At 56.4% G+C, this 12,893-nt stretch overlaps 1 pseudogene; it reads right to left on the bottom strand.

Moving 5' to 3' along the window:
- Positions 1–1,959: 1,959 nt before the first annotated feature.
- LOC130255595 (zinc finger protein 665-like) overlaps positions 1,960–12,893 on the bottom strand; it is a 49,878-nt pseudogene continuing 38,944 nt past the window's right edge.

Raw genomic sequence — 12,893 nt, 5'->3', positions numbered from 1 at the left:
TCCCCAAAGGGATGGTGAAAGACAAGAGGGGGTTGGTGAGTGCGTCAAGGGCAGGGTCGCCCAAAGCCGATGGATATCAGCCCCGCCTCGATGCCGTCCAGGAGGGGACCAAGGGCCACCACGCAGCTCTCGGGGGCCAGCACTGTCCCCAGTTCCAGGGTCACCGAGTTGTGGCGGAGGAGCTCGGCCAGGAGCTGCCAGTGGTCTGCAGTGAGAGCCGGGGGGCGTTCGCCCAGCACTCCGTGGTGCTGCAGACCCCCAACCCCCTCCCCAAGCCGTGGCGGTGCTGGGGAAGTTGCCCCAGGCCGGAGTCTCAAGGTTGTCCAGGATGGTGAGCAACAAGTCCATGTGGTGCAGGGCAACAACTGGGGGGCAACCACTGGGAGGGTGAGGAGGACTAAGGGGTGGGGAGAGGACTGGAGGAGGGGGAAGGCATCCAAAAAAGTACCAGAAGCAGGAAGGTGTCTGAATATGGGGGAAAGGGTGGAAAAGGGAGGAAATTATCCAAAAAAAGAGGAAGGGAACCAAAATAAGGGGAAAGGAAACAAGATAAGTGGGAAAGACCCAAAAGAGGGGAAAGACACAAAATAGGGGAGCGAGTATCCAGAATAGGGGGAAAAGACCCAAAATCAGAGGAGAAAAGGTTTCATGGGGTGTCACAGGGTGTCATGGCATGTCCTTACCTGTGCTGGGGCGAGTGCAGACACTCAGTGCCAGAAGCAGCCACAGAAACATCCTGAGGGACATGGGGACACCCTGCAGGACACGGGCCTGGGACCTCAGGGACTTAGGCCATGCCAGGGGTGGGGGACAGGAACATAGGAAGAGAGACGGGGGCACATGGAAGGGGACTGCGACACACAAAGGGGTGACAGGGAACCACGGCGGAGGATGGGGACAGAGGGGAGGGGACACAATTCCACCAGGACACACAGCATGGGACAATGTCGCCACACCTGTGGGGACACTGCCACTAGGACACCTCTGGTGACACCCCGCGTGGCACTGATCCTTGCCCTGTCCCCCAGGGTCCCTTGAACGTGGTGGCCCTGGGACACCCTGGTGGCTGTCACTTGCTTCCACATCACTTTTCACCAGCTGAACAAGCCCTAACAACAACTTGTCAACAACCCTCCCACCCTGGTGGGTGGTGACATTCGGCTGGGATATAGCGGTAGTGACAGCGGGGTTGTGCTGCATTGGGCAACCATCTTAGCCATGGCTGAGATGAAGATTCTGGTGACTCTGTGGTGGCACAGGTCATGGCATTGATATTGTTGCAGTTCGTGTCCCCACCCATGTCCACATCCCCTTATGTCCACAGCTAGGCCTGTGTCCCCATCCATGTCTATGTCCCGATGAATGGCTGTGTCCCCTCATGTCCCCATCCATGACCTCACCTGTGTCATTGTCCACCACATCTCCCCGTCCATGCATTACTTCAACATCTTTATTTTCACTCTAATTTCAGGATTTTCAAAGGGATGAACAGAAACCTTTTCGTTTCAAGGCCAAAACAAAAAGATTTACGTGTCCCTGCTGGCAGAGCATCCACATGCTTGGCTGGGTGGGAAGAACCCTTTTTGGAGGGGTTTCCCACCCCCTGTCTCCAAAATCATGGGATTTGCCCCAATCTGTTCCCACTTGGATGTGGAACATGTGCATGGGCCAGAGAGGATTAAAACGATGGATTTTTATTGGAGAAGACCTCCAAGGCCATCCAGTGTTGCTTGACGCCACCAGAAGATGCAAAAAATGAGATTTTTCTGGGGTCAGAAGTCGACAAATATGCTCTTCACAATGGATTTGTGATGTTGGTCTGTGGATGTATCCAGGTACCCAAGGGAAGCCAGGAGAATGTGGAGCTCCCCAGCCAGGTGTCTTTCCAACACAGATCACTGGGAATCATCCAGCACGGATCCTGTCATGGAGAACAGAGCTGGAGCAGCACAGGAAGCTCTTCCCACATTCAAGGCACTCACAGGGCTTCCCTTAGTGGTACCTCCGTTGGTGCGTGGTCAAGTGTGAGCTCTGTGAGAAGCTCTTCTTACACTCAGAACACTCATAAGGCCTCTCCCTGGTGTGGATGCGCCGGTGGGTGACGAGGTTGGACTTGTACCGGAAGCCCTTTCCACATTCGGGACAGCAGAAGGGCTTCTCCTCTATGTGAATGCGCTGGTGCTGGAGGAGACTGGAGCTGGTTGGAAACCTCTTGCTGCATTTATCACACTCGTAGGGCTGTTCACCCGTGTGGCTCCTTTGGTGGACAATCAGATCAGAGCTCGTCCTGAAGCACTTCCCACACTCAGAACACTCATAGGGCCTCTCCCCAGTGTGGATACGCAGGTGGGAGACAAGGCGGCAGTTGTATTTGAAGCCCTTCCCACAGTCGGGGCAGCGGAAGGGCCTCTCCTCGGTGTGAATGCGCTGATGCCTGAGGAGATTGGAGCTGGTCTGAAACCTCATCCTGCATTTGTCACACTCGTAGGGCCTCTCCCCAGTGTGGATCATCTGGTGGCGGATCAGTTTGTATCTCGTACTGAAGCCCTTCCCACACGTTCCACACTCGTAGGGCCGTTCCCCCACATGGACTCTCCAGTGGCAGATCAGGGAGGATCTCTTGCTGAAGCTCTTCCCACAATTTGAACACTTGTGGGGTTTCTCCCCATCATGATGCTGCTCATGGACCCCAAACTCTGAGCTCTGGCTGCAGCTCTGTGCACTTCTCTGGCCCAGACTGGATCTTTCCTCCTCAGATACCCAAGGTGTGTGTTTGCAGTCCATTCTCATGAGGGATCTCCACGGCTTTTCCTCCCCATTGGATTCCTGCACCATTGAGCCACTCCAAATGGCCTCATCCACGGGCTTCTGGCAAAGGGATTTGTCCTCCCTGATCTCTGTCCTCTGCTCGTTGTCTGGGGGAGGAAGGACAAGGAGAGGATGAGATTTGCCCCCGTGCCAGAGGGAAGGGGAAGGAGATCCCCCCAGTTTGCCCCCAGTAGGACAGCATCAGCAGTGGCGCTGTCCTGCAGCCAGGGGCCGTGCTGGGCTGGGAGATGGAGCAGGACAGAGGGGAAAAGGGGCGGTCACTTCCTCCTTACCTGCGTGAGGCTCCGGTGGCATGTTCCTCTTCCTCACGGCCTCCCCCTCCTCCATCAGGCCAATGTTTGGGAACCGGAAATCCAGTTTTGGGGGAAAACAAGGGCTGTGCGCGTTGGTTTCGATGTTCCTGCTGCCCAAGTGGAGCTGGAAAAGTCAGCGCCCCTTTCAGCTTCGGGGACCCGGAGCCCGCTCATCACCGACCTCCTCCACCCCTCCGGATGGCCAGGGGGTCCCTCGGCTCCGGGATCGCCCCTCTGCGTCTCCCTGCCCCGGGGCTCCCGCGTTCCCCCCCAGATCTCCCGTGGATCTCCAGACCCAATATCGCACCCTCCCCGCCGGTACCGGGCGATCGCAAGGCGGGAGCCGCCAAGATCCCTCCCGGGCCATTTCCGGCTCAAACATCCCCTGCCCCGCAAAAAACCCTTCCTGGAGATCCCCCCCCCCAACTGATTTGGGGCGAGCTCTCCCTGCCAGCTCACCTGCGGCTTCCGGGGGGAGGGGTGATGCCGGCGGAGCCGGGGAGCTACGACCTGAGCGGGCGGGCGGGGAGCCGCGCTTCTGCTGCTGCTCTTTCTCCCGCTCCTCCTCCGCTCCCAGCCCGGCCCGGGCAGCCGCCGACACCCAAAAGCAGCCGCGCTCTGCCCTGGGGAGGTTCCAAAGTGGCTGCGCCCCCCGCGGCGCTGGGACCGATACTGGGAGCGCTTTTCCTCCCAGCACCGCTCTTACTGGGAGCACTGGGAGGAAACAGCGCCCAGATCCGGCTACAGCCGGCGGTGGGCGGGACCAAGCTCAAGGGCGTGGTTATGCAAATCTAGGAGCGATCGCGCGCTGTGATTGGTGGGCGGCAGTAGCGCGCGGTTTCCCCGATCACGTGAGGCCCGCAGAAGGCCGGAGCGATGGCGGCGGCGTCTGGTCGCACGGGAGAGGGATGGGAGTAGGGACAGGAGCCGGGAATACGGGGCCGTGGATAGGGACAGGGACCGAGAATGGGGACGGGGACTGGGATAGGGACAGGGGAGGAGCCAAGGTCAGGGCTGTCGCACCGTGACCTTGCTGAACTAGGAGCTCGGGGAGGGGGAGGTCTTATTTTCGGTGCTCCCCGCCCCCTCCTCCTACTCCCCCCCCCCCCCCCCCTCATCCCGAGATGCCTCTCGTTCTGTTCTAGGGGGGAGCAGTCAGCACGCCCAGTACCCCTCCAATAGCTCCCAGTACCTCCAGGAACCTCAGTGCCTCCCAGTACCACCAGACCAGGCAAGGGGTTTTATCCTCATCCTGGTTTGGTGTCCAGCTCCAGTCCCAGTGCCAATGTCCACTCCCAGTGCCCAGCCCCAGTCCCAGTGTCCATTGTGCAGTCCCAATCCCCACCCGGTATCCAGCTGCTGTGCCATGATGCCAAACACTGTCCCAGGTGGCTTCCAACCCCAGTGCCAGTGTCCAGCCCCGGTTCCCAGTCCCAGTTCCTAGGGTCACGATGCCAATCTTGAGCTTGGTGTAGGGCCATGAGCATGGCTAGGGCAGGTTGTGAAGGGTTTCATGGGATATGGGGCACAGGACATGGAACAGGACACAGGAATAGGGGACACGACCTTGGAGCTTGGCACAGGGCACAGGACATGAGACGCAAGGTACCTGCCCCAGCCTGTGCCCCAAGGGTCCCTGTGCCCATACGTGCCCCACATGTCACCTGCCACCCCCCATGAGCACTGCCACATCCTCACTGGGGTCCCTTCTGCCTGCTGGGTACAGGTTGATGGCTTCAGACATGGCCCTCCTAGTGTGGGTCCTGCTCCGCTATGAGCCCTGGAGACACTGCGGGGTCAGGAGGTGCTACCCTGGCACACTGGGGGACACTCCTGATGTCCCCACTCACCTCCTTGTCCCTACCCAGTGGCACCAGGTGTCCATCCACCAGCGAGAGCTGGGATATGTCCCGTGTGGTGGCATTGGGTAGCACCAGTGCCACTGGCAGCGGGGATGTCCCCAGGGGGGTAACTGAGGGGACAGAACAGAATGTGGGTGCCCGTAGTGTCTGTGTCACCCACAGGGGGTGTGTGGCCTGGCTATGCCATCAGGGGTGCCAGGATGAGGTGGCCATGGAGGTGCCACCAGGGGTGTTGTGACACCAAGGGACACATGGCCACAGAGGTGCCACCGCAAGTGCTGGGATGCCCGTGAAGATGCCACCACAAGCATGACAGTGCCAGGGGACGGATGTCCATAGGGTGGCAATGCCGGCGGGTGTGGCAGTGTGACAGTGACAGGCCAGGACAGGGTGGTTCCATTCATGCCCCATGCGTGGCCCTGCTGATGCTGAGCCAGTTTGGTCGGTCTCTGTGCCAGTGCTGCGGGGCCTGGCCCAGTGCCACCGTCAGTGCCAGCCCTGGCACAGGGACATGCAGGGATGTGGGAGTGACAGTGAGGATCAGGCACCCCAGGGGACTGTGCCCGGCCAGCACCTCCCATCCCTGGCCTTTGTCCTCAAGAAGGTGGCATGGGGACACCAAAAGGGGTTGGAAGAGTTGGGGACACAGTGGTGGTTTGGGGACATGGAGGTCCTCAGGCTTATGGAGGTGATTTGGGACACCAGGGTTATTTGGGGATACTGAGGTGCTCCAGTGCTATCCCCAGCACTGTTTCCCTATCCCCACAGTACCTGGTTGTCCTCAACGAGACCCTGGGCCACCCCCTACACTGGCACTGGGGGTGGCACTGGGGCTGCAGCTCTGCCAGCACTTCTTCCGCTGGCGGGACATTGGCCCTGGCAGTGACACCTTTGACATTGACCCCAGTGTCCTCACTGGTGGGGACACTTGGGATTTGTGAGTTGGGGTTGGGATTTGGGATGCAAGGTTTGGGGTCTGGGATGGTCTCAGGGGATTTGGGATGGTCCCAAGAGGTTGGGGAGCTGAGTTTTGGTTTGGAGTTTGGGTTTGAGGTGCGAGGTTTGGGATGGTCCCAGAGCATTTGGGGTTGAGATTCAGGGTTTGGGATTTGGGATGGTCCTGGAGCTTTCAGAATGGTCTTGGAGCATATGAGATTCAGGATTTGGGAAGTCCCAGGGGCTTTGAGCTCTCAGCATTTCCTGACCCCAATCCAAACCCCACAGAGTGCCTGGGGGTGCACCCTGGGGACCACCAGCCACTGGCGCTGGACAGCACCAACAGCAACTTCACCCTCCATTTCCAGAGGTAAATCCCCAAAACCCCCAAAAATCCCACCCAGGGACATTTCCCATCCCTAAAATCCCAGTGTGGGATTTTGTGGTGGAATTTTCCCTTTCCTAGGATTCCCTTTACCCTTTCCCAGGATTTTTTGGGGGGATTTTGTGGCCAAGTTTTCCCTTTCCTCTTGGTTTTTTTGGGATTTTGGGGCAGTATTTTTCCTTTTCTAGGGTTTTTTGGGGGGATTTTGGGAACTCCTGGGGCTCTTTGGGATTTCAAGTGAAATTTTCCATTCCTGTTGGATTTTTTGAGATTTTGGTGTGGAAATTTTCCTTATTCTTTTTTTTTTTTTTATTTGGGGCGGAAATTTTCCTTTTCACCTTGTTTTTTTTTAGGATTTTGGGGTGGAATTCTAATTTTTGGGGGATTTTGGGGTCGGATTTTTCCTTTTCCAAGTGTTATTTTGGGACTTTGGGAACTCACGAGGTTTTTTGAGGATTTTTGGGGCAGATTTGTTCCCTTTCCTGTTGTTTTTTGGGGGATTTTTTGGGGCGGAGTTTTCCCTTTTTCATTGGTTTCTTTGGGATTTTGAGGCGGATTTTTTCCTTTTGTTTGATGATTTTGAGGCCTCTTGCGGTGTTTTTTGTCCCATCATTCTGATCAGTGTCATCGTGGAGTTCCAGCTCAAGGCCATCAACATCCAAATGCTGCTGAACCACAAAATCCCTGACTGCTTCATGTCCCTCCTGGTGACCAGTTCATGTCCCCCTTGTGTTCCTCTTGAGTATCCCTCAGTCCCTTATCTGTCCCTCTGTCCCCTGACTGTTTCCTGATACCCCTGCAGACCCCGGGGGGCAGCCAGTGAGTGCTCCGACAGTGACTGTGATGATGGCAGTGGCAGTGAAGATGGTGGCAGTGAGAGTGCTAATGACAGTGACAGTGACAATGACAGTGATGGTGGCAATGATGGTGACAGTGACATACCAATGACAGTGCCATCCAGTGTTCCCAGGTCACATTTGACAACTGCTCCCATAGCAGGCGAGTGCAGATCCACCTGGTCACCCATCTGGGTGTGCCACCACCCCTCACTGCCCAGCAGAGGAGACAGTGGGTTACGGTGGATGACCGGAGACAGGGTGAGAGGGGACAAAGTGACAGGGGAACACAGTGACAGGGTAAGAGGTGCCCTGCCACCCCCGTGTTCCAGGCACAGGCTGGACTGGAGGCATTTCTGTTGAGCCCCAACCACACTTCCCACCAAACCCACTCGCCTCTCATCTTGGGGACACCCCTGACCCCCCTCTTTGTCACCCTGGGGTGCCCCTCAGTTGGGGGGAACTTGGTGGCACCGCAGGATCCCTTCTCTGTGCAATCCCCAAGGTGGCACCTGTGCTTTTTGTCACCTCCACCTGCCAATTTGTCACCAGCTCCCTAAAGCAGGGGGTGGCCTACATCCTACAGGAGGGGGGTGGTGACAACATTTTTGGGGTCCCCTCTGGCCACTTCCCCCCCCACCAAATCCCCCTGAGGATGCTGTGCCATCACACACCCCCTGCACTGCCCTGGCCACAGCATCCCCTGAGGGGACTTTGGGGACTGTCCCTGTGTCCCCCTCCCCCTGTCCCCACAGTAGCTCCCCTGGTGTGCCCGCACTCAGCCCTGGGTTCCTGTTGCAGCTTTCCCATGTGACCAGGCAGGAGTTTCAGTCACACCCTCACCTCCTCCTCCTCATCCTCCTGCTGAGGAAGCAATGTCGCTTCTCCTGCTGGGGACGTGCTGGTGATACCGGGGACACACTGCGGGTCACTCCTCGAAGGGACTGTGGGGTTGTGGTGGCTCCTGGAGTCCCCCCAGTGTGACAGCTGGGGGGCTCAAGATGCTGCAGTGACAATTTGAGGGTGTGGATGCTCGTTTTGGTCTCCAGGATGGGTTCCGAGTCCCTCCCATCACCACAGTGTCACCCCTCCAGCTCGTGCCTCAGTTTCCCACTCACTCTGCAGGAATCACCCAGAGCTGATATTCTGGAACTGGGTTTATTTTTGGGAGTTTTGGGGTTAGGGCTACTGGGATGGGCTGGTGGGCCAGTGGGGTGGGCCAGGGTGTGTCCAGGCTGGTGGTCATCTGGGCTGGGAGCTGCCTAGGCTGGGGGGCTGCAGGGCCAAGGGCTGTCCAGACCAGTGTCCAGCTGGGATCTGTGATTCTGTTGTCTATCCAGACCCATGTCCATCCAGAGTGGGATCCCCGGCTCTGGTGTCCATCTGGACCAGTGTCCAACCTCTCCTGCCCCCATCCATCCCAGGCTCCCCAGCCAGGGCTGCTCTTCACTGCAGAGTGGACAAGACCCACAGTCAGTCCCAAGATGACCCGAAACCCCTCCCACCAACCTCACCAGGCCACCTGCCTAGAGCCCCAGGGCCACCAGTGTCCCCTGGCAGCTGGGCCAGCTCTGGATCATCTGGAAAAGGAGGTCCACAGCCCTGGGCCAGGGACTCAAGGGCATCCAGGATGCCAAGAACCGAGTCCATGTAGCATGGGAGGACAGTTGGGGACACAGCTGGGGAAACATCTGTGGGGAAGGGGGCTGGGGTGGAGGGGACCCAGGGCGGCTAAGAGGTGCAGAGGGTGTTGGAGGGGAGGGATGCACCCAAAATGTTCCGAAGTCAAGGGGAGGATGCCCATAATTGGGGGAAAGGATGGAAAGGATCCAAACAAGCACAGAAAAGGCCCAAAACGGGGCAATGAACCCAAAAGAGGGGGAAAGGACCTAAAATCAGAGGACAAAAGATATTGTTGGATGTTACAGGGTGTCACAGGGTTTCCCTACCTGTGCCATGGTGTGTCCCTGCCTGTGCCAGGGCAAGTGCAGATGGTCAGAGCCAGGAGCAGACACGAGAACAACCTGAGGGGCACCTTGAGGGACACGGAGACACTCTGCAGGACATGGGGACACTCCAGGATGACTCCCCTCGGAGAGCCCAGGACCTCAGGGACTTTGGCTGCGGGAACAAACTGGACTTCCGAACAGCAAATCAATATGATTGTGCAGAAGCCAATTTATTGTTTACAATTCACCCCAATTATACATTTCTAGAACCATCACCCACATAGGAATACACTTCAAAATTGGTAATTTTAGGATATTGATCCACCCCTTCAACCTCCCAAAAGTTTGTAATTGGTGGTCTTCAAGATCCTCACCGCCCCCTGCTATCTTGAATATTCTAATCTTGGTATTCGAAGTTTTCAACATCTTTTCTCCCGATTTAGCATAGTATATGTTCCAACGGACTTGGGGGGTTTCAAACAAGTTATCGAAAAACTCCTAAAATTTTCTCATGCTGTGCACCTGTTGTAAACATTGGTCTAAACTGAGAAATACACAAAAACAGCTAGTGTGTGAAAGAAGCATGTGAATGAACAGCAAAATATGCAGAAATAACTGAACAGCAAAACATAGCAACTAAATATAGTTTTTAGCTGGTGCACACACAAAAGGCCCAGATTTGTACGGACATATCCACTGGGGTCCAAACCCCATTCAGACTTACAACATTTGGCCTTGCTGGGGGCTAGGGACAGGGACACGGAGGGCCGGGGACACATGGAAGGGGACAGAGAGACATGGCAGGGGATGGGTACATATGGAAGGGAGGGTACACAATGTCACCAACACACACAGCAGGGGACAATGTCACCACACCTATGGGGATGCTGCCACCAGGACACATCTCCCCGTCCATGCATTACTTCATCATCTTTATTTTCACTCTAATTTCAGGATTTTCAAAGGGATGAACAGAAACCTTTTCATTTCCAGGCCAAAACAAAAAGATTTACGTGTCCCTGCTGGCAGAGCATCCACATGCTTGGCTGGGTGGGAAGAACCCTTTTTGGAGGGGTTTCCACCCCACTGTCTCCAAAATCATGGGATTTGCCCCAGTCTGTTTCCACTTGGATGTGGAACATGCGCATGGGCCAGAGAGGATTAAAACCATCGATTTTTATTGGAGAAGACCTCCAAGGCCACCCAGTGTTGCTTGATGCCACCAGAAGATGCAAAAAATGAGATTTTTCTGGGGTCAGAAGTCGACAAATATGCTCTTCACAAAGGATTTGTGATGTTGGTCTGTGCATGTATCCAGGTACCGAAGGGAAGCCAGGAGAATGTGGAGCCCCCCAGCCAGGTGTCTTCCCAACACAGATCACCGGGGCTCTGCCCACTGGGAGACACTGGGAATCATCCAGCCCGGATACTGTCATGGAGAACAAAGCTGGAGCAGCACGTGAAGCTCTTCCCACATTCAAGGCACTCTCAGGGCTTCCCTTAGTGGTACCTCCGTTGGTGCGTGGTCAAGTGTGAGCTCTGTGAGAAGCTCTTCTTACACTCAGAACACTCATAAGGCCTCTCCCTGGTGTGGATGCGCCGGTGGGTGACGAGGTTGGACTTGTACCTGAAGCCCTTTCCACATTCGGGACAGCAGAAAGGCTTCTCCTCTATGTGAATGCGCTGGTGCTGGAGGAGACTGGAGCTGGTTGGAAACCTCTTGCTGCATTTATCACACTCGTAGGGCTGTTCACCCGTGTGGCTCCTTTGGTGGACAATCAGATCAGAGCTCGTCCTGAAGCACTTCCCACACTCAGAACACTCATAGGGCCTCTCCCCAGTGTGGATACGCAGGTGGGAGACAAGGCGGCAGTTGTATTTGAAGCCCTTCCCACAGTCGGGGCAGCGGAAGGGCCTCTCCTCGGTGTGAATGCGCTGATGCCTGAGGAGATTGGAGCTGGTCTGAAACCTCATCCTGCATTTGTCACACTCGTAGGGCCTCTCCCCAGTGTGGATCATCTGGTGGCGGATCAGTTTGTATCTCGTACTGAAGCCCTTCCCACACGTTCCACACTCGTAGGGCCGTTCCCCCACATGGACTCTCCAGTGGCAGATCAGGGAGGATCTCTTGCTGAAGCTCTTCCCACAATTTGAACACTTGTGGGGCTTCTCCCCATCATGAAGCTGCTCATGGACCCCAAACTCTGAGCTCTGGCTGCAGCTCTGTGCACTTCTCTGGCCCAGACTGGATCTTTCCTCCTCAGATACTCAAGGTGTGTGTTTGCAGCCCATCCTCGTGAGGGATCTCCGGGGCTTTTCCTCCCCATTGGATTCCTGCGCCATGGAGCCACTCCAAATGGCCTCATCCACGGGCTTCTGGATGCCTTTTGGAGGGGTTTCCATCCCACTGTCTCCAAAATCATGGGATTTGCCCCAGTCTGTTCCCATTTGGTTGTGGAAGATACACATGGGCCAGAGAGTATTGAAACAATGGATTTATGTTGGAGAAGATCTCCAAGGCCAAGTGTTAATTGATGCCACCAGAAGATGCAAAAAGTGAGGTTTTTCTGGGGCCTCTTCCTAGTGTATATGTGCTGGTGGGTAATGGCGGTGGAGTTTTGGTTGAAGCCCTTATCACTGTTGGGTCAGTGGAAGTGTGGATTTTCCAGTGGCAGATCAGGAAGGATCTCTTGCTGAAGTTCTTCCCACGTTCTGAGCACTTGTGGGGCTTCTCATCATAAAGCTGCTCATGGACTCCCAGCTCTGAGCTCCAGCTGCATCCCTGGCCGCCTCCCCAGCCCAGGCTGGGTCTTTCCTGCTCAGATACCCAAGATCTGTGTTTGTAGCCCCTCCTCGTGAGGGATCTCTGGGGCTTTTCCTCTTTTGGATTCTGCGCCAAGGAGCCACCCAAATGGCCTCTTTTACAAGGTTCTGCCACAGGGATTTGTCCTCCCTGGTCTCTGTTCTCAGCTCTTTGCCTGGGGGAGGAAGGACAAGGAGAGAATGGGATTTGCCTCCATGCCAGACAGAGGGGGAAGTAGATCCCCCCAGTATGTCCCTGGCAGGACAGTGATGGCAGTGGGGTTGTCCTGCAGACAGGGGCTGTGCTGGACTGGGAGATGGAGCAGCACAGAGGAAGAAAGAGGCAGTGACTTCCTGCCCTGCCTGGGGCCCCTGGGTCATCTTCCTCTTCCTTGCAGCCTCCTCCTCCATCAGGCCAAGGTTTGGGAATGGCAAATCCTGGTTTTGGTGGAAAACAAGGGCTGAGCAAATTTGCTTTGATGTTCCTGCTGCCCAAGTGCAGCTGGAGAAGTCAGCGCCCCTTTCAGCCTTGGGAAGCCCAGAGCCCGCTCATCACCAACCTCCCGCACGCCTCCAGGCTGCGGGGGGGCCGCAGCTCTGGGATTGCCCCTCTGCGTTCTCCCTGCTCCGGGGCTCCCGCATTCCCCTATGGCTATCCCGGGGATCCCCAAACCTGATACTGCCCCTCTGCCCATCAGTACTGGGTGAGCACCATGTGGGACCCACCAAGATCCCTCCAAGGGCATTCTGGCTAGCTTTGGGGTCCTGCAGGATCAAATCATCTCCTACCCCATATAAAAAACCTTCTGGAGACGCCCCCGCTGGTTTTGGGGCGAGTTCCCCCTTCCCACTCACCTGCGGGTTCGGGGGGGGGAGCGGTGGGAGGGAGTTGGGCAGTGCTACCAGTGCCCAGGGAGCTGTGGCCTGAGCAGGCAGGTGGGGGAAACCGTGGTTCTGCTGCTGCTCTTTCTCCTGCACTTCCTCCTGTTCCTTCCTTTCCT

Source organism: Oenanthe melanoleuca, chromosome 7 (genome assembly GCF_029582105.1).
Source record: "Oenanthe melanoleuca isolate GR-GAL-2019-014 chromosome 7, OMel1.0, whole genome shotgun sequence".
In the NCBI taxonomy this organism is placed as follows: domain Eukaryota; kingdom Metazoa; phylum Chordata; class Aves; order Passeriformes; family Muscicapidae; genus Oenanthe; species Oenanthe melanoleuca.
The sequence above is the reverse complement of the archived record's forward strand: the minus strand, read 5'-3'. Positions and strand labels throughout refer to the sequence as shown.